General features: G+C 38.0%; 1 protein-coding gene and 1 long non-coding RNA gene across 2 annotated transcripts in view; one reads left to right on the forward strand and one right to left on the reverse strand.

Moving 5' to 3' along the window:
- The window catches only part of LOC135462875 (uncharacterized), a 315,472-nt gene that overhangs the window by 273,751 nt on the left and 15,251 nt on the right, over positions 1–26,470 (reverse strand). The gene's annotated exons all lie outside the window — the stretch shown is intronic.
- On the forward strand, positions 1,467–4,957 carry LOC135463208 (uncharacterized). The gene is made up of 3 exons (XR_010443542.1): positions 1,467–1,599; positions 2,823–2,945; positions 4,294–4,957. It is a non-coding gene; the product is annotated as an uncharacterized LOC135463208 (long non-coding RNA).

Consider the following 26,470-nt stretch of genomic DNA (forward strand, 5'->3'; position numbering starts at 1 on the left):
TATTTCTGCATGGGCCATTAGCTTATTCTCAGCAGTATATAATTTCCACACATTTTAGTACAAGTACGGTATATACAATGAATAACACTGTATATGGAAAGAAGCTAACGGGAAAATTTAGCTCTTGGCATTTTCTACCATTCTCACCGTGGGAAGGATTTTGGCCCACCATCCCCATTTATCACACACTGAGACAGAATTGTACACATTTTAACCCAGATTTAACTGACTTATGTTACTAGGTATTGGAGCTGAACGATGTGGACCAAACTCCGTGTGTGGCTATGGAACTAGATGTGACAACAAGACGAGTCAGTGTGTATGCTTGTCTGACAGCGGCGACCTGAGGAGGAGGAAGCGTAATCCTTTCTTTACACTTTACTGTTTAGGTAAGTTGAATATTTTTCGTATCTGTGACAAAAGCACTATGCTTGGTCATCAGATGATATCACTATTATATACCTTGACCATTCTAACATCATATCCTTTTTTAATATTAAATACTCCAGAGACTGCTTAAAACGTATCTTCTGAAGCAATCTCTGAAGTATTTAAAGTTGCAACCGACATGACGTAGCATGCCCATGCATAATGAAGGAACAAATATATTGCTTGGTTATGGAACCAGATGTGACTCACCAGAAAAGATTGAGAACGATGGGTGATGGTAATACTTTCTCCATATTTCACTGTTTGCGTAAGTTGATCATTCACAGTATTAATACAACAGAGCACACTTTTTGTTCCTGAGATTATATCACTAATAAATAGTTTGTGCATTTATATCACAACAGTCTAGGTTGTGTACAATTGCTTAAGACCAAGCAGATGCATCTGACATCATACGGTCATCACACCCTGATAGTGTATGTAACAATGCATGTACGATAAGGCAGACTACATGTATGTGGAAATGTGAAGTGCAACCTCATTGTTCACTGACCAGTCAGGTAGAGTCTCTCCGCATTGCTGTAATTTTACATCTTTGCCTCAGCAAGGAAAACAGAAGTTGGTTCCACTGGTAAACATCACAGGGCAGTTTGGTGTAGAAAGATTTATTTGATTGGTGTTTTACGCGGAATTCATTATTTCACTAATACGACAGCTGGGTTTAGAATGAGAGCTTGAGAATAACACATGTTCACGTCACAAGCGAAGATATTATTTTTTTCTAGCTCAGAATCTAATTTTGTTTCTTGCAACAATCAGACAGCACATGTATATATCACGAATATTAAAATGTTATATGCTCTATGTTAGAATGAAACGGTTGTCTTATTTATTTATTTATTTGACGAAAACTAATGTCAGATTGTGTGGTATATTCTTAGGCGTTGAAATATATAACACATTTGCATTGTTTTACTGCCATTATCCCAAGGATCAGAAATTTCGCAAAACAGATTTGTTTGCATGTCTGTAGTGATGATCAGCCTTGATTGTCTGTGTCCTAAGGTGAGGGAGTTACAGAATGTGGAGATCAGCTGTGTGGTTACAGAGCAGAATGTAGGGCGGACACGGCTGGGTGTAGATGCTCATTCAACAATGGCGTACTAATAGAACTGACGGGCACATCCCCATCCCTGTGGTACTGTGTGGGTAAGTTAAAGTACATTAGACGTGTAAAATTGCCATTGGGACTCCAAATTAGAAGACACATGCATCATCCCATGTGGAACACAACTGGCATTTGTGCATTGTATAAACTTACGCAACATCACATATTTTGATGATGTAAGCCCTAATTCTAATGTAGATTGCACAAATTTTAAGATATATGTAAATGTGAAGAAATCTCAGCCAGAACGACCCAGTTTTTCTTTGTTACTTTACCGAATTGGCTAATGATGAGTATTTGAATTTAAGTATATGTTTCTATACATCTCCATGTATTCCCTGGCAAATTTCTGAATTACCCGCCGTAACATGGGCTTGATACGGCTTTTGTACTAGTGGATTTGTATCAAACAAGGGAATAGTTCAAGGAATGATTGTAGAGTACATGTAAAACTGTTTATGTCTTGTAAAAATGTACTACCACACACTTCCATTGGAATTTTTTTTTTTGATTGGTGTTTTTCGCCGTACTCAAGAATATTTCACTTATACGACGGCGGCCAGCATTATGGTGGGCGGAAACCGGGCAGAACCCGGGGGAAACCCACGACCATCCGCAGGTAGCTGCAGACCTTCCCACATACGGCCGGAGAGAAAGCCAGCATGAGCTGGAGTTGAACTCACAGCGACCGCATTGGTGAGAGACTCCTGGGTCATTACGCTGCGCTAGCGCGCTAACCAACCACTTCCATTGGAAGATACCTGACTAATAACGCAATCACATGATTTCACAATTCACCATTGGTAAAATGTGTTTTACGAGTTCACTACAGAGTCAAACCAAAAGATTACTCATGCAGATAGCAGGACGCCATGTCCACACCAAACCAGTTTTCCCGGGAAACCTGGATAACAAGATTACAATGAAGGGTTCATTCAGCACAGAATGACGTATTGACGAGTTGATTAATAGTGTCACAATTCTAATACATTTCTTATACACGGTCTCGATCCCTAGCATTACTTACTGAGTAAGTTAATCGTCAAATGAACTTTTTGGAACGCATGCAGTACCGGTATTTGATTTTTTTTCAGGGTAAGTTTTGATTTAATGAAATGACAAATGTATTATACGTGTACATTGTTTTAAATTCGAGTTTTCTCAAATAGATATACTGTTGTTATGCAGTGGTATAGGATATTTTAACTGTCATCAAGGACTAAGTATATCTGTGCATGCCTGTTGTTCTTATCTTCTATTGCAGAATCCTGCAGGTCAGGTAGCATCTGTAATGGCAACACCGCGTGTACGGAAATATTGAATACAAACATGTACCGGTGTAACTGTTTACCAGGAGCAACACTGTCACCCACAGGACAATGCCTGGGTGAGTAATAAAGGTTTATTTTAATTATTGACATGTGGCATAATTATGAAAGTGCCAAAGTCCAATGCATGATGTATACGTGTCGCATCCAGTAAAGGTTAGCGTTACAGAAATGGGCGGAGAGACTAATACATGTGATGTCTACAAAAATGCTATTAGACATCACTTCACATTTTTCACAAATTGCTGCTTCAACTATGGTGTTGTTGAGTATTCCTGCTGTCTTTGAACTTAATTTCGTGGAATTTGACAGTCGCTAAATTGTGAGTCTAAAGGTTGATCAGATTTTATAGTAACGTTTTCTGAGAAAATATAGGCCTACACTGGTTAAGGCGTCGAGATCATGGTGTAGTCTTCATCTAAATGAACCTGTTGTAAAACAACTCGTCTATTTACCATCTAAATGACAGAGCTGTCATTTCTCAACATCAATTAACGACCGCAATTGAACATGGGGCGTTTTGTGAGATTCCATTTGTATTTATGTGTTTATTGCGGGGATTCCCAATGTGTATTACTACATTACAGTCTGCCATCAGATTCTGACCTATGATATTCCATATTCGAACATCACCGTGTATGTGTGGCAAGGATGAGTCCTCACATGACGAGATATGTAAAGTACACGTGTCAGGACTGATTTCTCCAAGTCACAGCCTATTTGTTTCTTTGATTTACCTGACCGCTGTAATGGAAGTGAAATATTCAAACAAATAAACAAGGAATTTGTAAGACTAGAATATAGGCGTTGTTTAAAGGCAATTTGTTAACAAATCCAAGAAGTGAGAAAGCGTTGTGTCCCTGGAACAAATGCCAAGTTGTGTCAAATGACAGTTATAGAATGTCGACTGCGCACTTTCTCCATGACTGATCTCCCCTTGAGAAGATTGGCCGAATAAAGGTAGACCTGATGGCAATATCTAGGGACTCTGTCAAGTGGCGTTACAGCCAGTTTATACAGTGGAAGTAATGGATACACCCCACTGTAAGGAGAACCAGTTATGATATAAAAATTTCCATATCGATGTTACATCTCATGGAGGCTGCCAAAGAGATGGGGGATAGCAATATTCGTATATGTTAATTTATTATAATTTTCCGATATCTTGATTTTAAACAAATCCGACATGAGGCCAATACTCTTTGTGCAGAAAATGATACCAGCCGTAATGTTTTCAATGGAAACGTTAGGATTGTAAAACCGGGTTGACCGTGGCTTATGTCATCAAATGATAAGTAAATGTACGTTCAAACAATGCAAAAAGAAAATAATCGCAAGTTTGTTTGCTTTACCTGGGTAACTGACACTTGTTTTCCTCCAAATGACAGTTTTATTTCCCAATTCCAGGTGGAAGTACCACAGCCGTGTGGGCTTCAACTACCAATGTCATCACACACCCCCCAAGTCCATCCCAAGGTAAGTCAGTAGATTTTGATTTTATTTATCATATACACGTGTATCCTTGTAAAGCATTAAAAATACACAGTAGCATGAAAATAAATTAAATATTTTTCTTTATTTTTCATAAGGGTTTTCCAAAAAAATTCTTTTCTTACGAACTATGGTATGGTTTGGTTTACATTTCTAAATAATCTAAATCAAACACATATGCTATGGGGAAAAATCCGACACAATATCGAGATGATGATTAGCTCAAATTCATTCTTCTTCACCGCACCCATATGCTATGCCATTTCCCTGAAGGTGGGTTTGGTCCTCGCGGCTTTGTTGTCAGCTATTAAACCAGTCAAAATATCAACAACTTTGTCCAGGGTTGGGTTAATATTGGGATGGGTGGTTTTAAGAACAACAGGTAATAACTTGGTACCCAAGTTTTATTGGTCTAGGGTTTACTTTTGCAATCGCAATATGTGTTAAATAATAACCGTGGTTCCCGACTATAAATTTCAGAATGAGCACTATGAAGGTTTGCAGTTGACTTTTAAGAAATAAAATTGCATAACATGTTTGAAAACAATGCTAAAAAATTCTGCCAAACAAATTGATATAGTGATAGATACTTCGGGAAATAAACATATATTTATTTGGCGATAACCCTTGAATGATAATATTAATTATGCAAAGTAAGTTTTTGCCATATTGTTTGGAAAACTGTTGAACCAAATTGTCAGACTGGGATACGTTTTTAGATGACAAACCTTCACCCTACATGATTTACTACAAACAAATATTTTCATCATGTTTTTGTCGCATATGTTTTGTCAGTTAATTAAGCCGACTGGGCTTCTGTCCGATAGGGTTCGTTGTCCTCCCGAGATTTTGTCCGCAGAGCTTTTGATTGAGGGCATCTTTCAGCAGAACTTTTGTCAGTCGGGGCTTTTGTATTGGATTCGCCTTATCTATGCCCATGTAGCATTTTATATGGTAAAGGGTGGACGGTTTGCATTTATTATACGTCGTGTTGGGAAATGGCCTGGTGGTTATTGACTTGGAACAATCACGTTTATCGATGGCTGGTATGCGAGTATCTGTTTTGATGCATATATATTAAAGGATGTCTGTGTTGATGGCTGGTATGCAAATATCTGTTTTAACGCGTAGATATTGAACGATATCTATGTTTATAAACACCTTTGTTGATGGCTGGTATGTGAATGCCTGTTTCGACGTTAGATATTGAAAGATCCCGTTTACATGGACATTGTTGACTCATACACGACTTTAGATTCTTGTTCATAGTTTAATTTGGTATTCACAGGGAAAAAAAACACATTTATGCAAGAAAGCCGCTCTTTTGCACTGTCGGATGTGCAAACGGCCAAAGAAGCCGTATTCCACCCTGTTACACGTGACCGTGAGCTTTCGTCAATGCTCTGGTTTAATTCTCTACTCTGGAGTCTTACACAGTATCTGTTTTTCTTGGTTGGCACCGCGGAAAGCACCACACAGAGACCTGCACTCACCAACCCCATGGTGGAGAAACCAAATAAACAAAACGGCATGGGTTATAGAAAAGAAACTATTAGTTTCCGTTATCAATGGGCGAATAACACATGTATGAAAATTTAAAAATCATTCTCTATATTTTCGGAAGATATCTGTAAACTTCAGAGACAACTAAATTTTTTCAACCGGACTGAAATATATTTAACTAATATGGCAGTGGCTATCATTATGATGGGAGGAAACAACGACCATGCGCAATGTGCTGGAACACCTGAAGACAAGAAACAAAACACTAAATCGTACAAAATTCAATCGGACGTAAACAAATCTCTAAGTCTTAAAACATCCAGGTTAGGAAGGCGACGTGTTAGTCACGTTTATCAGGAACGTGTGTACAGATGCTCTATAGTGACACCTTTTATAGAGACATTTTTTTTTATTGGGGTGACTTTCTCCGCCGGGCAGGATAGCTTTGGGGCAAACATATCAATTCATCCTAGTTAACGCTTAATTACTTTAAAAGAACAATTGACCGTGTGACAACACTGGCCAGTAGCGAGGTACAATTGGTTAACGCAGTTAAAAATTGTTGCCAAGGATAGTCGATAGATATGTATCAAGTTTCAGTTCTTAAGAATGTTGTTGGGTAGAAGGTTCGATGGGGCAAAGTCTGATCACACTGAAACAGTAAGTTTCAACAGATGTTAAGCGGACAGATGTTATTTGGAGCAATAATAGCAGGCCATCCACTTTCCGCTTGGAATCCTACTGGGCATAGGTAAACATTATTAGCCCAGAAAATATGTGTAAATTTGATGCAATCCAATTTTATTATAAGATGTGCTGTGCTAAATTGTTTGTTATTTTCCAAGGGAATTGCCTCAGTAGACAGGTGGTATGTTTGTGCCTGGAATTCGGACAAACATGTATGTATACATTTTTTTTATCTGAAACATATTTTAATATGACTTGTCCGCATTTGTAAACAATTTGTTCAGGCGATGATTCCCTGGCACTAACTATAGCACTGGCAACTGGAATCGGAGGGGTGCTCCTAGTGGCTGGCATTATCTTGGTTGTTGTAATCCTTGCTCGGTAAGTGGGTCCCCCAGTGGTGCTGACCGATCATATTTCAACCCTTAAGTTCTGTACTTCTCATTCTGTTTTGTATGAATGTATCAAGCGTGCATTTCGTTTTACCTGTGCGTGTAATCCACTGAGCCTGTCAAGAAGAACAATCGCGTGCATCCGTGGATGATTTTATTCTCGTTTGTACCTTGGGAGAATCATGTTCCATCAAACAATCAGTCGGTTTGCACGTCCTAATACCAACATTTTTAGTTAGTCCCCAGTAGATTATGTCAAACAAGTCAAGGAACGCATGTGATTCTGTCTTACAGGAGAAGAAAGAGAAAAAGAGCCAATGACAGCGAATTGGCTAGATTAAGGAGGCGTGATTCATCGCGCGCTCCTAGCCGTAACACCCACCAGAGTGTGGCTGACCCTCCATTGCCTGGTCAGAGTGGGATGGATAACCCTGCTGGTCCAACGGCTACGATGCAGACCGAAATCCTCCGCCATTAAATCCTTCGTCTAGTCCAGGAGCATACGAAGACGTGGAGAATGACTTCCTTGTGATCTACAGCACTGCCAAAGTCACTAACAAATAGAACAAGAATAAAGCTAATCAAGCGCCACAAGCAAACAACGCCATCAGTCCGCCCTCCCAGCCCAGTGACAAAGCTGAGCCGGAGAATGTCAACGATCTCTACTCAAATCACATCATACCCTTCAACGAAACGCAGCAAAGAAAAAATGATGTATCGTCAGAAAATATGGAAAACCAAATACAATACTTAGTATGATCTTAGACCAGCCGTTGGCAACACCGCTGGTACAGCTCTTAGCGGTGACCTTGAATACGACGAAGCAAAGCAACAGAAAGTGTAAAGGAAAAGCGACAGCTTACTGGCAGGAGGGTGGGTCTCTCTTATGTTTATCTAGAGGGTTTAAACAGTTTTGTTTTTTTTGCTTTCATTCCCGCCTTTTTTGTGCCCTACCAAAGTGGTATCTACCTGTGGTACTTTCTCATAACTCACTTGTGAAAACAGGAGTCCAGACTGCAGATTCTAGATAAAGATAGGATGCTTCAGAATTGGCTACTTGACGAGATAGCAACAGCCAATGCTGCAAATCATCTAACCTTTTCTCTCTCTCACCTGTTCATCAGACAAGGTGCTCAGTTATCATACTATAACATGAACAAATATCATTTCATCATATAAATAACAAGGTTTCATTTTAGTTCAGATAAAATCACACGAGTGTGGATAGAATATCGGAGCGCCCAGTTACAAGTAACATTTTAAATAAGTCTGGAATATAAAAAAGAAACTGAGATGAGACCAGCTGAAAGTATAAAATGCTCAACATCGTCGTCATTATGACTGAATTTGTATAATTATAGAGAGCCCGAATTTTGAAGCATATATTTTTTTCCGTACCATATGACTATATTATGTATTATATTGTTAACTCAATGTGCACCTTTGCCTATAATTGCAAATCGATATAATGTATAACATGCAGATGCGCTTTAAATATGCCCTATGTAAGAACATATATAATCTGTAAAATTTAAGCCCACACCTGAAAAGTTAATTGCACTGCTCTATACATTCTTTACCCTGCAATTTGGAAAAAAAATAATGCCATCATCTACACGCAATGCTTCTATGTATGTTAGAGCTTAAAGTGTAATGTACATGTACTGCAATCTAAATGCACATACTGTGTCATACATACAAGTCAAATACTGTAATTACGTCGGATTTAGAATGAGGTTCAACCTTTTTTGAACAATTATCAACACATAGAAGCGTTGTAAGAAAGCAATGTAAAATGTGTTTTTAATTTTCCATTTACGACAAATATCTGCCGAATGTTCTTTTCAAAGCCTTAGGTGACGTCATTCGTGTTTAGCGTCGTCAATATTACCCATTAAGCTTGTTTCATAATTTTAATGTTTGTGTAGGTTTTAGCCACTGTATATTTGCTGTTATTAGGGTGTGTACCTTTCTGCATTTGACTATCAATATTATTCATAAAGCCGGTCTCATATTTCTAATGTTTGTATATATTTTAGCCACCGTACATTTGCTGTTATCGGTGTGTGTTCTTTTCTGTATCTGACTGTCAATATTATTCATAAAGCCTCTTTTCATAATTATAATGATTGTACATGTTTAATCCTCTGTACATTTGCTGTTATCGGTGTGTGTTCTTTTCTGTATCTGACTGTCAATATTATTCATAAAGCCTCTTTTCATAATTATAATGATTGTACATGTTTAATCCTCTGTACATTTGCTGTTATTGGTGTGTGTACTTTTCTGTATCTGACTATCAACATTATTCATAATTCAGATATTTGTAATTCCTGTAAAAGACACAGGGTGTTGTGTTAATGTATGTATCTTACCAGTATATCACATTGCCTTTTCTTATTTGGTACATCCGGCAAATAATACAAGGAGTTTTTAAGGTGAAGAAAGATATCTTAGATTTTGTTCGTGAGACGAGAGATAATACTGTACAATAAGTGACAGGCCATAGTATCATGTGGTGTAAAGAACAGTGTAATAACAGGTGTAAAACACATTGCAATATATTTGGGATGAAGAAAATCCGTCACACATAACCGTATAGCAATGATAAAACTTTTAACAGCTGTATTCTAGGCGAGACTATATATAATCATCAGTGTTCCTAAATGTCTGCTTCATCAAAAGTAAAATAAATTAGAAAATGATAGCAGTACAAAATTTGCGTATAAATTTTGAAAGTTGCAATAAAATTCTTCTTGAATTGCTGGGAAAAGCGTTGTAATATGGGTGTATTAGGGATACTGCTACAAAGGACAATGTGGCCATGTCATGTTTTAGCGTCTTAAATTCCTGCTATTACTGATGTGTTGTTTAATGGAATTGATATGTTATTCAGTTAAGTACGTATATCTTTTACCGTGTGCACTAATGATTTTAATCCATTTTCTTAAGATTACGCCTTTGCTGGCCTTTATTTTCCATCTTCTTTCAGCTGGTTTGTTTTCTTAATTTTAAAATGCTTTTTACAATCATTAACAACTGTGTTGGTTATGTCATGGTTGGGTGAAAGGAATGAATTCGTAAGCTGACTTTAGCTGGTAGAATTACTCGTTTCAACAGTGGCGCTTTAATGTTACTGAGCACCTCAGGTAGTCCTATGTGTGAACAACACGGGCATTTTGTATTTTTGTACTCTACCTTTGTTCGGTTTCATCTTGAAAGTTAAAATAAGCAATCAAATTACACACGCGTGTTAAACCTTTTGTTCGTTCATGACACGTGCTATCTATACTGGCGAACGGCAATGAAATTGAATCTGCCAGCAGAAAAAAGAGAAGCTCCTGTATAGGTCCTGTGTACAATGTAACTCTACACGCATGTACACAGAGAATTCACAAATGGTCATTGTATAAAAATGCATGGTACGAGACTTTCTGCACGACGGAGACGAAGCCGTAGAAGACGTCTTGTGTATTACTAGAAAATCAGTATGTAATAGGTGCTCCACATAAAGCGTTTTCAAGTGGACATTCAAGCGTAGATGTAGACAGAGCACGCCTAGTCATATGTATGACACAAATACATATAGTACATGTTTGAAGGAAAAACTCAGTAATGCCAGCGCTTTTGTGATCCTTCCCTATGCTAACTTTATAACGTAACATATAAAGAAGAAGTAATAATCTATTGCATATAAGTTTCAAATCCAAATGTACATGTACTTTAACTACAAGCTAAACAGAGTACTGGTAGTAACCGAAATATTACGTGTAGCACACGTATTATTATTATTGTTCAGAAATCCGATTACAAATAAACACAAAAACATGAAGTCATTATGGACAGTCACAGTAATACTGGTATATACGGAAACAAGATACGACTAGCGGAGTATACACTATTGGTTTTAATTGGACATTTAATTAGCAGGAAATAAAAAAAAATCCCCTTCAAAGGAAGTCATGTCACTGTAGTGAGTAGGCTATACTTGTATGTATTACTAAACATGTACAATGTACTACTGGATCAGAAAGTCGCTCTTACTGTTTTCTATAGCAAGAACGACTGGGAACAGGACTCCTGTCATCTGGAAAAACCTAGTAAGTCAAATTTTGGTGAAAAATGAGTTAGGCCCACAACTGGACTTGCTATGTTTTTCTCTTTCATTTCATCCAGGTAAAGTGTGTGAAAGTCCCTCCTGTTGGGAATTTTTGATCTTGAAGAACCTAGTAAGTCAATATCATGTGGAAAAATACCACATAGTCATCTGGGAAAACCTAGTAATTCGTCTTGCTAGGTTTTTCCAGATCAATGTACGACTACATGTCACTTACTAGGTTCTACAAGATCAAAAGCTCTCAACAGGAATCGCTTTCACACTCTTTACCTGGATCAATTGAAAGGGAAAAACATAGCAAGTCAAATTATTTCTCATATGAGTTAAACCAATCACATTACCTAATTCTGGTCATGTGATCACAACAAATTGGACAACTTTTTTAAAGACAATTCAGTCAGGATGTTCTCACGTTTTCTGTACCCATTATCGAGAAGACCACGATGGTGCTGTTGATAAGGAAAACACCAGTATATTTACTGTAGATATGCAAAAGGTTATCCTCCTTCCCAAAATGACCATCAAAGAACATTTCTTTGTTAGCAGATTAGTTGTCTTCAATGAGACATTTGCATCAGTAAAAGAAGACGGTGACTTTGTTATTTTGTGGCATGAGGCTATCAGGGGTAGATTAGGAGTTGACATTGCCTCCACGTATATAAAGTGTTTGTGCCTTTGTGAGACAGATTTTGTGATATTCTGGGCAGACAACTGCACGGGACAAAACAAAAACTGGGTCCCTTACACGGTGTTGTGTTGGTGTGTCAATCAACCCTGGGGCCCACAAAGTATCACAATGAAGTATTTTGAAAGGGGACACACTTTTATGCGTGCAGACAGCGTCCATGGCTGCATTGGAAGGAAAATGAAGAAATGTCCCGAGATTTGTAATTTCCAGGACTTCGTAGATTTGTGTGACAAATCGGGAACTAAGATCAACCCAATCACAATGCAATACCATGACTTTTATGAATTTGAGGACGGTCACGGTAATAGAAAGTCCAAGAACGTAACGCTACCTCATCTCAGCTCCATATCAGTGGCAGAATTTCGTAAAGGTTCACGCGCAATGTGGTTTAAGGAGGGTTTTGAAGGAGACTACATGTACCAGGAAGTTGACTTTCTTAAACCCAAGTTCAGACTGGATTTTACACCACCAACACAGAATGAACCAAGAGGAATTCCTAGCGTGAAACGCCAGAATATTCTGAAACTGGCCGATTCATTCCCCGCTGCTAACAGGAAATTCTGGCAGGAAATTCCAGTAAATGACAACAATGATGACCTTGTTGAACACTTTGGGTGATTCCTAAATATGTAATCAAGCTGCAGTTGCTGCTATTCCTCGAAAATGTCTCAGACTGGTAGATTTATTTACCACGGCTAAGATAAAATTCTGGCTGGAAATCACAGCAAATCATGATCTTGCTGATTAGTTAAAACACTTGTTTTATGTATTCAAACTACACTTGGTGTTATTTCTCTGATAATTGTTCATGTGTTAGGCAATAAAGTGAAGTTATCACGCTGCTGTTGACATACTAGGCTTTTGTTGATAAAATGTTTTAGTTGAAGGATTGGTTAGATCAGGTAAAACATAGTAAGTCATTTTGTAACCAAATTAAACCAGTAACAATAATATACCTATGTGAGCTGAAAAGGCATCTAATTGTCTTGATCTAAAATGCCGAAATAAAATTTATTTCATATTTTGCAGCTTAATCCTGAAACAAAACACGTTTCCTTTGTTTCCTCCAATTTGCATTCAACTGACTAACTAGGTTTTTCCAGATTACAGGAGAGGAGATTAAGAGTTACATGATACAATGTATGATATTTTATAATAAAGATTAAAACCGGAGCACCGACCATGCTGTAATCTATACAGTGAGTCATTGTCAAATGATCACACGTTACCGGTGAAACCCGACATCTTGTCTTTTTACCTCAGTGATGGCTATATATTGTTCATGCAAATGTTTATATAATAGCAAATTAGACGCTCCATATACATTTGCTACTACTACGGTTTAAACAAATGCAGTGAGTGGTATGGAGCTACTGATCTTAATTGCAATGTATTAGACGTCACTGACGTAGAATTATTAAAAATGCCTTGTTGTCATCACGTTTAACATACAAACAAATTAAAGAAAACAATTAAAACTCTCTGTTGGGAAATGTTTTTATGTAACCGATGAGATGACATGTTTAATCGCTTTTTCCATATATACTTGCCAAAAAATTATAATATATGTAAAACTGAAGAAACTGAGTACTCATACGAAAAAAGGACTGAACAATGCTCTTCTCCTGAGGGAGCACACGTAAATACATAGCTATTCAGTCGAGTGCTCTAGAGTATTTTAGGGTATTTTAACTGACGACCAACTGCATACATGCTCACCACGGCTGTACTGAGCCTATAAAGTTTTACTGTTTGTTTATATAATACTAGTAAGAGACTTTCATTACAGAGGCTAAAAATAAGTGGTGCGACGACATTGTGATGAGGCTGTAGTATAGTTTTAGTTCCAAAAGTATCAAAGGAAATACCTGTCTTAAACATAAATACAGAAACGTTTGCACACGGTAAAATTCAAGTTGTGTAGAATGCAAGAAGCGATCAATTAACTGATGCATTACGCCCCATGTCACAGATATATATTTACATAGCCATTTTGGTCTACTGGTTTCAATTGTGTTACGAGCACATGACCATATTCGTCTGTACACTGTCAAAAAGCACGCGTATGTGCTATCAGGTCGACGAGCGTTCAGTAGTGAATTCCTTGACAGTCCAGGACCATTCTTTAAAGCGTAAGTGTGCGTCCTTCGATATATTTATGTTGATGTTACTTGAATTTCTCACCTGTGGTAGAGCTGCCATTACAATCCAATCAGTTACTTACCTTCTCAAGTTCTCAAAAGAGTTATATACAAAAAATTTCAGACGTACAATACATCAACCTAATGTACTGAGCTCTCTTTATCATATGGCGGGCCAACTTGAGGAGTCGCTGGATCGTTGCAACAAGCATGGACCAAGTTTTTTTTTACGAAATGTAACCAACATCTACCTTGTGTTATCGAATTGTACATTTCCAATGGTCCTGTGTGGTGACAACCGATGAATATCTTTGTTGTTTCATCTATTCTGTTCACCCTTACGGGAACTAATATTTGATTGGATACTGTAGTTCTATTAATATTCATCAGATACTGAGTCAGATGGATCGGTTTTTACCGCGCCCTCCACTAAGGCCTGGCACATTTTAGGGAGAAAAGATATGATATATCAGTATTAAGACGATATCAAAAACACTGTGTCGAGATATGGCATTGAGCATATTCTTAGTTCTTAGAATTAGACGGTTATAAATCAAGACATCCAAACAAATAATAAAGGACAATTCCGAAGTTCATCCAGAATTTGTGCCAAAATATTTGCCAACAAAAAGTGCCTAACTTGCGTTTACAGCTATCTAAATGGCAACAAATTTCTGGGTCTACTGGGGAATGGACCTCTGCCTGATGGGCTGGGATGCTACTACATGTAGATCCACTGCCCCCAACACTCCTGAAATTATCAAAGACTTCGTGGGCCCTGCAACAATAACAGCCGTGTAATAGCAACTGCAGGCTATCCTTGTCTTGGGACAAGGGAGTTAATACAGATAGACACTGGACGTGTGATTGTCTCACAAGTGGTTTCCTTCATAGCCTTCCTGTGGATTCCAGTACATGGCCTTTGACCCTCTAGGGTCTTTTCCTGTCACCACAGAAGCAAAGATACCGCTGATAAGGTAACATGCTGACCAGCAGAACTCATAAACGGAACTTTACAGAGATTCACGATCCATGAGATAGTACAATAATATATCACGTCATTGACGATAATCCTTGGGTGAAGAAATCAAAAATTGGCTAAAAATCAAACCAAGACTTCTGTTTCATGCCTATTCAGTACCTACGAATACAGGGAATGTTAAAGAGAAGATCTATATGCTATGAAGCTAATATTTGTTAATATTTAAGATACATGAAAACGAACTCTTAAACTAAGATTACATTTTTAAGTCAAATGAAAACAAATTATCCTCCCATTTTTTTTTTAATTTTCATTGATGGGTTATCTTTATGCCTACTCACCCCTGAGTATTACAGATTTTTCATCAGTAGTGGAGTTGTTTCAGAAATTACGTCATCATCGATCTTCCTTGTAGCACGGTGAACTCCCCTGAATTCGGCCAACCCCGGTGAAGCGTTGTTGCTATAGTGTAGTGCTCGGGTATATTTTCTCAACCAAACCGACCCCGAGAGCACAGTTGTTAGAGCGCCCTCTGTGGAAACGGTAGATCCAGGGTGATTCCTGGGTCGAATCACACCTAAGACCTTAAAAGGGGAAGAGACTGAAGGGGATAGTGCACCAACCCGTTGACCCGTATCAGTATAATGGCTCGTGTGAGGCGCCTTACTTGCCTTTGGTAAGGCGTCTCAGTGAAGCAGCAAGAGATAAAAGACTAGTGGAGATCCGTCCTGCAACAGGGGGGTACATTACATGCACTCTTAGGATTACTTCGTCGTCAAATGACTGGAAAATAAGTTAAGTACGAAGTTAAACCCCAGGCACTCACTCACTCACTTGTACTGAATGTTACTGCAATGTATCAGTTGTGTATCATTAAAATTCTAAAGGGGCCTCCGTGGCTCAGTTGGTTAGGACGCTCATTTGAAGCAACCAACGCTTTTATTCATAAAGAGTGGTATAGTTTCAGGTGTCAGCTTCTGCAGATTTCTACATGATTAGACATTTCAACATGAATAAACAAGGAAATTTACTCTTGCCCTTGTCTTGTGATTATTTGCCTGCAATGCTCCATACGTGTTGATGTCTGGTATAACAGTGTATGTTTCTGTGCATAGATTAAGAAGCCACTTTCCTCCGAAACGAAAGTTCAAAATGCATTGTACTGCTTTGTTATTGCACGTCCTAAACTGCAAACTGGGAAATAAAACCAAAACGTTTTATGCATCATTTAATAAATTTTGTTAGACTCCATTGGTTTAGAAATGAGGAGATTGCTGCTCGTATCACATTTGACAATCGGACACTCCGGTGTGTTGGCGTACCTTGTGAAGCCCAATATATATATATATATATAAAATATATATATATATATATATATATATATATATATATATATATATATATATATATATATATATATATATATATATATATATATATATATATATATATATATATGACATTGTATAATATTTTGATTCATCCGTTTTAAAACAGACTGAGTTTTTTCCGCATGAACGGACCTTGTCAAAGCGGAGCAGGACGGTTCAAAAGGAGAGAATAGATACTGAATCATACTTGTTACTGCACATGCATCGCTCTCTGCCTTTCGCTTTACATCACTGCCACCAATAGCAAATTTTGTACAGAAATCTTGAATCTAGCCAAAACAATCAATTTTATTGCTGAATACTGCTTAAATTGTTCCGCTGGAGGCAAAACAGTGCACAGGCTAAGCCTAAACAAGCCTACGTGTGCGTCATAAACTCCAAAGCTCAATCCTGCCTATTAGTTGCAGTGAAGTAAAGCCAGAGTCGACCCATGCGCTGTAAGGAGTATGCTATTGTAGGTCTGCTGCATTCTGACACAGTGTAATTGTATGTACACGGGGTATTAACACAAATTTCGATACATCGTTAACATCGTTTGGGATATCGACAGTCATGACGGTTTTTTTTTTAGGCTATGCCCCGAGCACATATATTTTATGTAGAAAGGATCAAAAAATACGTGACATACAATTTGTTACATTTCACAAGTAGACACATTTTCCAAAATAGGAAGGTGGCGTTAAACCATAATCATTCCTAAAAAGAAACACATCTGCTTTCTTGCAGTTTTTGTATTAAGCCGTACCTAAATGTTTTTAACCATAGCTAACAACTCCAGAGAAAATATTTGGTTAAGCTGAGTCAAGCTAGTAAAATTACTCACTGCAAGAGTAGCGCTTTAACGTTTAGCACCCAAGATTGTTCTATATATGAACAGCACTGTATTACGTATTTTTTTACTTTACATTTGCTCTGTATTAACACGGAAGATAAAATGGGCAAAAATATCACACCGTTGTGTTCATTCTTTTGTTTGCACTCGTTCTAGTTTTATCGACAAACAGTTTTGGAATGATTCTGTCTGTAGAGATATAGACTAGGTCCTCTATAGGCCCTGTGTACAATGAACGTACACAGCCAATTTATAGTCAATATATACATGCAATTATCTGTAGCACACCCGCTCTCCAAAGAGGCGCGTATAAGCGCAGTTCTTAGCACCCAATCCCCATCACCCATCAGACCTCCAAATGGGCTTTGCATTGTTTTAATGTGATTTTCGTAAGTGATAACAACACAACATTTTGGGTAATTCTTTGACCAGTGACATCTAATAAATTGCAGTTGACATCACTGCTTCTTTTTTGTTTTTTTTTTCACCTAATTCTGCTTAAGCCATCATGCTAGAGGGTGTACAAATAGCTACAATTTAAGCATTTGCATGAACACGTAGAATAAAACTCTGACTGAGGTAAACTGACAAGACGCCATGTTTCACCGGTTACGTGTGACCTTTTGCCAGCTTTCACACTGTCGTCGCTGCTCTTGTATTACTCTCTATGCTGTACGTCTTAACTGTGATCTATAAAAGGGCTTAGCGATAGTGCACAATGCCCGCACCCATTAGATCTCCAAAAAGGCTTAATGATAGTACATTATCCCCAAACTTATCAGATCTCCAAAAGGACCTAGTGACAGTACATAAACCCTACACTCTTTAGGTTTCTAAAAAGGCTTTGTGACATTAAACCGGTTATCTATACATTTCAAACCGAATGAATAATTTCATAATTTTATAATAATAATTGCTGAACTGTAATGTTCTGTAAGACTACGAAGAACCTGCGTGCGAGACCATCGAATTTAGGTTAGATTGTAGATAGATAACAGATGGTGTTGCCTAATAGAAAAGATGTAGTGCAGACATGCTTACCGGGCTGAGATAGACCGAGAGACACACAACTGCAAGCATTGAAATAAATCATCTTAACACTCAGCTGTAGAAACCAGGGTGTCTGTTCATGGAGATGTTCACACCGGTCTTTGTTCACCTAGAACATTCCTTGTTTCTTTTCATCATCAATAGAAATACTTGAATGCTTCTCTTTGCATGAATCCGCCGTAGTTTCGCACTGGCAAATTTAATATACTATCTTTGTTCTTTGTTCTTTTTTGGAACATCCCTTGATATTTTACTGATCGGACTTGATGCCTATATTCCTCCTTCACTGATTCACACAATAGAGCATTTGGTATATGTATATGATTAAGCATTCATTATCGGCTTTAAAGATTGCAAGTAACATTGTCATATTTATAAAATTTTGCTAAAAATTATTCAAAAATATTTTGGTAACATGTATATCTATAAATGTTGTCATTCACGTCTTGAAATGATGCTGTATTCACGATGATTTTAAGGAGTCACTATCGAGTCTCGTGCTACTTTAGGTCAACACTACTACTGGAATCACTGGAAGCACTGTTCAAATGTTATGGATTTTAATTTGTTTTAAAATGATGTGAACTATAGCAACATATTAACAAATTTCCTCCATTTGCATTGGGTTAAGCCTTTGCAGATTTGACAAAAACTGAGATCGAACTCAGACATAAAGGAGACTCAAAGTGCATCATAATAAATTTTCCTCTTCAAACTTCAGATGTGAAGAGAATAGATCGTTAATAGCAGCACTCTGCGAGTCTAAAACAGTCGTATATCTGGGTAAGGCGAAACTATCCTAATCTAGTCGAAATTGACGTGTGCTGTAGACTGAGATCACCAAACTACTCCCAATTACCTTGGTTTCTTCGTGAAAGTAACACGGAACATATAGTTTCCCAGATTGTGACCCACTATTGTCACTTATGCACCATTAACTACATGAGCTTACGTCACGCTAAAACACAACTATACCTAGGCAGGCATATTCCACTGAGCACACGGGAAAAGGAAATGCCAGAAGAAGGTTGACCCAGTGAGTAGGGGGTTGAAACCAGCTGTGGGTAAGGCGTTATATCAGGTGTCTTCAGCTCGTTGTTTCATTGACCTGCGCGTAAATTTTCTGACGCTGGACTGTAATGGATTTATTTTGCTGTAAAAAGGCCACAAAAAGAGAAAAGCTGTAGTGTTAGTTGACATGCAGGTTGAACAAAGTTAGCTTGGAAAAAAGATGTAAAAATAAACAATAACAGATGATACATTTAATTCATGTGTTTAAGTAATTAAGGTTTCAAGCCGGACTTTACAGTTCTTTCTCTGATGAAAGGTAAAGCATGACAGATCCCGGTTTAATCACAGTCCTTCGTCATATTACCGAGAAACATTCTGGCCTAGTCTTCTCATCAGTTTTTGTTCTACTGTGATGGATGACGCGCTAAATGTAATGCCCATGATAAACACAACAGTGATGTTTATTTAATCGTCTCTGGAATATTGAAATGTCTCTCTACCCACTTGGACACACAAGAATAAATTTGTAGGGGTGGGATGGGCAGGTGCTGTCAGTCGTGTGAAACAAGCTACTGGGCTTGCAGACACTCCGTAAGACCTGCTATACTTGTATGGGCCATGATATTCATGTAACATGTAGGACAATTTCGTCATTCAAAATCATGCTATGATCGACGTGTACATGTGTAAACCTACATGTACTAACAGGTTACCATGGTATTGTGTCTTGAATAGTTTAGTAGGTCTCTCTGTATGCGTACTATTAACTTCTGTAAAGCTCACAGTAGTAAATGCATATACTATAATATGCGCACTGAATACAGGGCTGGATATAATACGAGAGCGCCTCTACTGCTTTTGAGGTTATCCACTCTAAATACAAATAGACAGCGTTTAAACATTATCATTTAGTCTTATCGATGTTTTCCGTCATCTCAGTATTACTTTAGGTTGTGTAGCGCAAGAAAGGTCATCAAACATTTTCATGTCGACTTTTGTACATGTATTAGAATGTATTTGAATCAGTAGCCTATTTCTTATCTCCACTTTACAACAAGCATTATCCGTACATCCACCGCTGTCAAATAAAATCAAGTTCTGCCATGAACCAGTATTTCTCATTATAGCCATAAACTAATAGATTATATAAATAGACCACGAAAGACAGTGAATCGTGTTGCCCAGTCTGTGTCGTTCTAACAAGGAAGTATAATACATACATACATACACGAACTAGCCACATGGTATACAACATAACCTAATAGAGTGAGAAGTAGTAAAGCGAAGCTGTAAAATTGTAGAACTTCAATCTATATGCACCTGGATACAGTGGCTCGTGCATTTCAAATTTACAGAAACGGACTACACCTCCTAGGGTGTGAAGTATGACATTCCCTACCCTCCCCACACGATGGGGTGAGATCCTGGTTTTTGCGGGCTTAACATTTGGACTGAAAGCCACACTCGCCAAAGGTGAGTCTGGATAATTGGCCGATGTTTCTCCTATTTTTTTTTGCCTGAATTCTTATTCTATATTTTAATATTTTAAGTTTTTGAACATTTTAATGTTGGTGTTTGTGAGACAGATGTCGCCTGTTCCGCCATTATTCACACCTGAGTAACATATCCGATATATGTAGTTCGACACATGCTCAGATACGTAGTGAGATGTCCTTTTAGGCATACATTAAAAAGAGCTTAACTTACAACGTTCGCGTATAGCTGGAGGTTAGAGCTACCCGAGTCAATGAGACTAAGCCTTCGGCGTAATCAACGTAATCACAATCAATGTAGTATTATGTTATAAGGTGCCTTAATCTCTGCACACTTGTTCTTTGGGTTGAAAATTTTCTTTGTAAGTAGCTCCATGCTGTAGATTCATACTGCTCTGTTTAGGCCCAACTCTTTATTTCCGTTGTCTCGTGAACTGTAACAGCCTTTTGAAACTATGTAAGTTGTCTCTATTTACCTCTTTGATTATTATTAAAAAAAATTAGCATTCTCTCTCCTACCGTAGACATAATACACAAGCTGTTGTGTATGTGGAAAACCCAGGGTAGAGCAAACGACAGCAACTTCCTGATCAAACTTCTAGGCAAACTTTTGAACTTTAGACTGTGCAAACGGTCAAGCTAACGATCTTTTTTGTCACAAAGTTTCCAAAACAGAGACTGTGGAAATCTGCTGAAAAATGGTATACAGGTACATTGCCGCACTGATTCTCGGATTACGTATTTGCACTGTTTATTTCTGCATGGACCATTGGTTTATTCTCAGCAGTATATACTTTCCACACATTTTAGTACAAGTATAGAGTATACAATGAATAACACTGTGTATGGAAAAAACTAACACGCTCAATACAGAAACTTTTGTTGTCTGCATTTTCTACCATCCCTGCCGTTGGAGGGATTTTGGTCTCACCGTCCCCGTTTAGTAGACATTAGGGAGCCAGACTTTTACATGTTTTAACCCAGATTTGGCTGACTTATGTTATTAGGTGCTGGAACTGAACAGTGTGGAGCAAACTCACTGTGTGGTTATGGAAGTATATGTGACACCAAAACGTCTCAGTGTGTATGTTTGTCTGGGAAAGACGGTCCGAGGAAGAAGGAGGGTAATCCTTTCTCAAAATTTTACTGTTTAGGTAAGTTGAAAATAAAGCACTATGCCTTATCATCAGATTATATCACCATTATATACCTTGACTTTTCTAACATCCTAGGTAGTGTACTTTAAATACTTCAGAGATTGCTTAAGATATTAGCAGATATTAGAGGTTGCAACTGATATGACGTAGTTAGCATGCCCAGGTATGGTGATGGAACAAACTTAGTGCTTGGTTATGGAAAAAGATGTGACACCAGTACGACTCACAACGACGAATTGAGGACGATGGGTGATAGTAACCCTTTGTCTACGTTACACTGTTTGGGTAAGTTGAGCATTTACAGTATTAATACAATAGAGCACACTTGTTGATCATGAGTTATGTCCCTAATAAATACGTTGTCCTTTATATTATAACAGCCTAAGTGGTATACAATTGCTTAAGGCCAAGCAGATGCATCTGACATCGTATGGTTATCACACACTGATAATGTATGTGAAAATACATGTACGATAAGGCAGATTTCGTGTATGTGGGCATGTGAAGTTCATTCTCACTTTAGATTGACCAGTCATGGAGCATTTCTTCGCATTGCAGGAATTTTACAAGTCTGACGCAGAAAGAAAAAAGAGAGGTCTGGCCCACTGGTTTATTTATTTGGGGGGTGTTTTACACGGTTTTAAGAATAGTTCACTAATACCACGTCGGGGTGTAGAATGAAAGCTTGGGAATAACACATGTTTATGTCGCGAATGTAGAGATTATTTATTTTCTAGCTTGGAATTAATTGGTCGTCTTTTGCAACAATCAAATAGCACATGATTATGTCACTAATACTAAAATAGTGTATGATCTATGTTAGAGTGAAATGTTGGCCTAATTTATTTATTTATTTATTCATTGATTTATCTATTTGATTGATATTTCACGAAGTACTCAAGAATACTTCACTTATACGAAGGCGGCCAGCATGATGGATATTATGGTGTGAATATACCGGGCATGTCTGTGGTAATAATCAGCACTGATTGCCTGTGTCCTAAGGAAAGGGAGTCACAGAATGTGGAGATCAGCTGTGTGGATACAGAGCAGAATGCAACAAGGACAACAGGCGGTGCGGATGCTCATCTAGCACTGGCGTACTTACAGAACTGAAGGGCACATTCCCATCACTGTGGTATTGCGTGGGTAAGTTAAAGTCCATTAGACATGTAAAATTTCCACTGTGGCTCCAAATTAGCAAACACATGCATAACCACGTATGGGAAAAACTACCATATGTGTGTTCCATAAAATTAGGCGACATCACAAATTTGACGAGGTAAGCGCGCATTCAAATGTAGATTGCAAGACAACGAGAGGGAATTTACTAATGTAGAGTATTTGGGTTTAGACAGCTGTTTCCATACATCTTCACCTTTTTCTGGCAGACAAAAAGTCCGCATTTCTGAGTTACTATTCGTAACATGGACTTTATACAGCCTTTGTTCCACTGGTTTCGTACCGAATGGAAGAATAGTTCAAGCAGTGCTTGTAGAGCACATGTAGTACTGTGTATGCCTTATGTGTGTATGTAATGTATAAATGGACGAGCACACGCTTTAATTGGAAGATACTTAACTTATAATATAATCATTTGATTTTACAATTGAACATGGGTAAAAAGTGATGTACGCATTCTTTACAAAATAACATCAGGGGATTACTTATGCAGACAGCAGGACGTCATAATGTCTTTCTGCACCAAACCACTTTTCCGAGGAAATACGAAACTCGGAAAACAACAGCACATTGGGGGATCATTCAGCAAAGATTTACGTATCGACCAGTTGATTAATAGCATATTTCCCTCGTAGTTTGGAAGGGCAGATTCGACACAATTTCTTATATTGATTTTTATAGTGTCAACTTTCTAATACACGGTCACGATCCCTAATATTTCTGACTGAAAAAGTGAATCGTCAGAGTAAAAGGAACAATTTGAAACGCGTTGAATATTTGAATGTTTTCAGGGGAAAATTTAATGTAATAAAATCACAAATATTTTACACATATTTGTTGTTTTAAATTCGACTTTTCCCAAAGAAGTAAAATAATTCTAATTGATATCATAGCTTTTTATTTAGCAGACAGACACAGGGTAACAGTGTTAGCCCTACATGATCCCATGACTTGACCTGTACGACAACCCTTGATTCTACACAGCTGCTGAAAGTTATGTTGTTGTTATGCAGTAGTATAGTATATTTTAACTGTCGTCAAGGACTAAGTACACCTGTGCATGCCTGTTGTTCTTATCATCTATTGCAGAATCATGCAGTTCAGATACCCCCTGTAAAGACAACGCCAGATGTACGGACCCATTTAACACTGGCAGGTACCGGTGTACCTGTTTACCAGGAACAACACTGTCACCCACAGGACAATGCCTAGGTGTGTACTAAAGGTTCTATCCAACTATTAACATAGGACATAATTACGAAAGTACCAAAGTCCAGTGTATTAATGTATACGCGTCACATCCGGTAGCCTTACAGAAATGGGTGGACAGGCTAATACAAGTGACGTGCAATTAGCGTCACTTAACATTTTAACAAATTGCTGGTTCAACCATTGTGCTGTTGAGTATTTCTGTTGTCATTTAACTCGGTTCCATGGTATTTGGCAAGCTGTGATTTTAAATGTTGATAAGATGTTATAGTAACGTTTTCTCAGAAAATACACATGGTTTAGTTGTCGAGATCATGACATGAGCTATATGTAAATAAACCTGTTGTAAAATAACTCGCTTTATGTACTGTCTACATGACAGAGCTGACATTTCTTAACATCAGTTAGCGGCTGCAATTGGAGATGGGGCGTTTTGTGAGATTCCATTTGTATCTATGTGTTTATGGTGAGAACTCCTGATGTGTATCACTACATTACAGTCTACCATCAGCTTCTGACATATGACATTCCATATTCGAACATCACCGTACATGTGTGGCAAGGATGAGTCCTCACACGAGATATCTAAATTACCTGTGCCTGTTGTGGTTTTTCCAAGCCACAGCCTATTTCTTTCTTCGATTTACCTGAACGCTGTCATGGAAGAGAACTATTTATACAGATGAATTAAGAGTTTATTAGGCTAGAAAACAGGCGCTGTTTAAAAGCAATCTGTTAACAATTCCAATGCTATAGCGGAGTGAAAAGGCGTTGTGTCCCGGGAACAATGTCAAGTTGTGTCAAATGGCAGTTGTAGAAGATTAACTGCTCACTTTCTCTATGGCTGATCACCCAAGGAGCAGATTATTCCAAACAAGGGTAGACCTGATGGCAATATCCAGTGACTCTGCCAGGTGTCGTTACAGCCAGTTTATACAGTGGCAGTAATGGATACACCCCACCGTAAGGAGAACCAGTTATGATATACAAATTTCCTGATGGATGTTACATATCATGAAAGCTGACAAATTAACGGAAGGGAGGCATTTTTGCTGTAAACTTCGTATATGTTAATCTGTTATAATTTTCCGTTTTCTTAATTTTAAAAAAATCCGACATAAGGCCAATACCCTTAGCGCAGAAAATGATACCAACCGTTACGTTTTCAGTAGAAACGTCAGAATTCTGAATCCGGGTTGGCCGTGACTTACGTCATCAGATTATATGTAAATGTACAGTCAAACGATGCCAAAATAAAATAATCGCGCGTTTGTTTGCTTGACCTGCATGACTGACACTCGTTTTCCTTCAGATTACAGTTTTCTTTCGCAATTTCAGGTGGAAATACCACAACCGTGTGGACTTCAACTGCCAATGTCGTCACACACACAGCCAGTCCAGCCCAAGGTAAGTCACTAGATTTTGATTTTATTTATCATAAGCACATATATCCTTGCAGTTCATTAAAAATACACAGTAACATTGAAATAAATTCATTATTTTTCATTCTTTTTTTCATAAGTGTTTTCAAAGGAAAAACCTTTTCTTTTGAACTGTGCTATGATTTGGTTTACATTTTTGAATAATCTACATTAAATACATCTGCTATGAAAAAAACACTACACACAATACCGACATGGTGAATAGCTCAAATTCACCCTTCCTCACCGCACCCCTATGCTAGGCCATTTCTCCGGCGGTGCGTTTGATCCTCGGGGCTTTGCTGTTAGCTATTAAACCAGCCAAAATAACAACAACTTTGCCCATGGTTATGCTGGGGCGGGTGGTTTTAAGAACTACAGGTAATGACTTGGTACCCAAGCTTTAATGTTCTAGTGTTTACCTTTGTAAACGTAATATGTGTTAAATAATAGCCGTGGTTCTCGGCTATACATTTTAGAATGAGCACTATAAAGTATTGCAGTTGACTTTTGAGAGATACAATTGCATAACATGTCTGTAACGCAGTAAACATGCATAAGTTACGCCAGACGTGAGGTGACACTGTGAATCATAAGCTATAACCTGTATACCATACTGAAATATTTCTATCAAACAAATTGAATATAGTGATAAATGCTTCGGGGAATAAATTTATATTTGTTTTACGATAAGCGCTCAGTGACAATATTACATAGACAAGGTAAGTTTTTGCCATATTGTTTTGGAAACGTAGGTGCACAAAGTTTATGAGTGGAGAGCTGTTGGACCCGATTGTCAGACTGGGATACGTTTTTAGAAGACAAACATAGTCACAC

Source organism: Liolophura sinensis, chromosome 2 (genome assembly GCF_032854445.1).
Source record: "Liolophura sinensis isolate JHLJ2023 chromosome 2, CUHK_Ljap_v2, whole genome shotgun sequence".
NCBI lineage: Eukaryota > Metazoa > Mollusca > Polyplacophora > Chitonida > Chitonidae > Liolophura > Liolophura sinensis.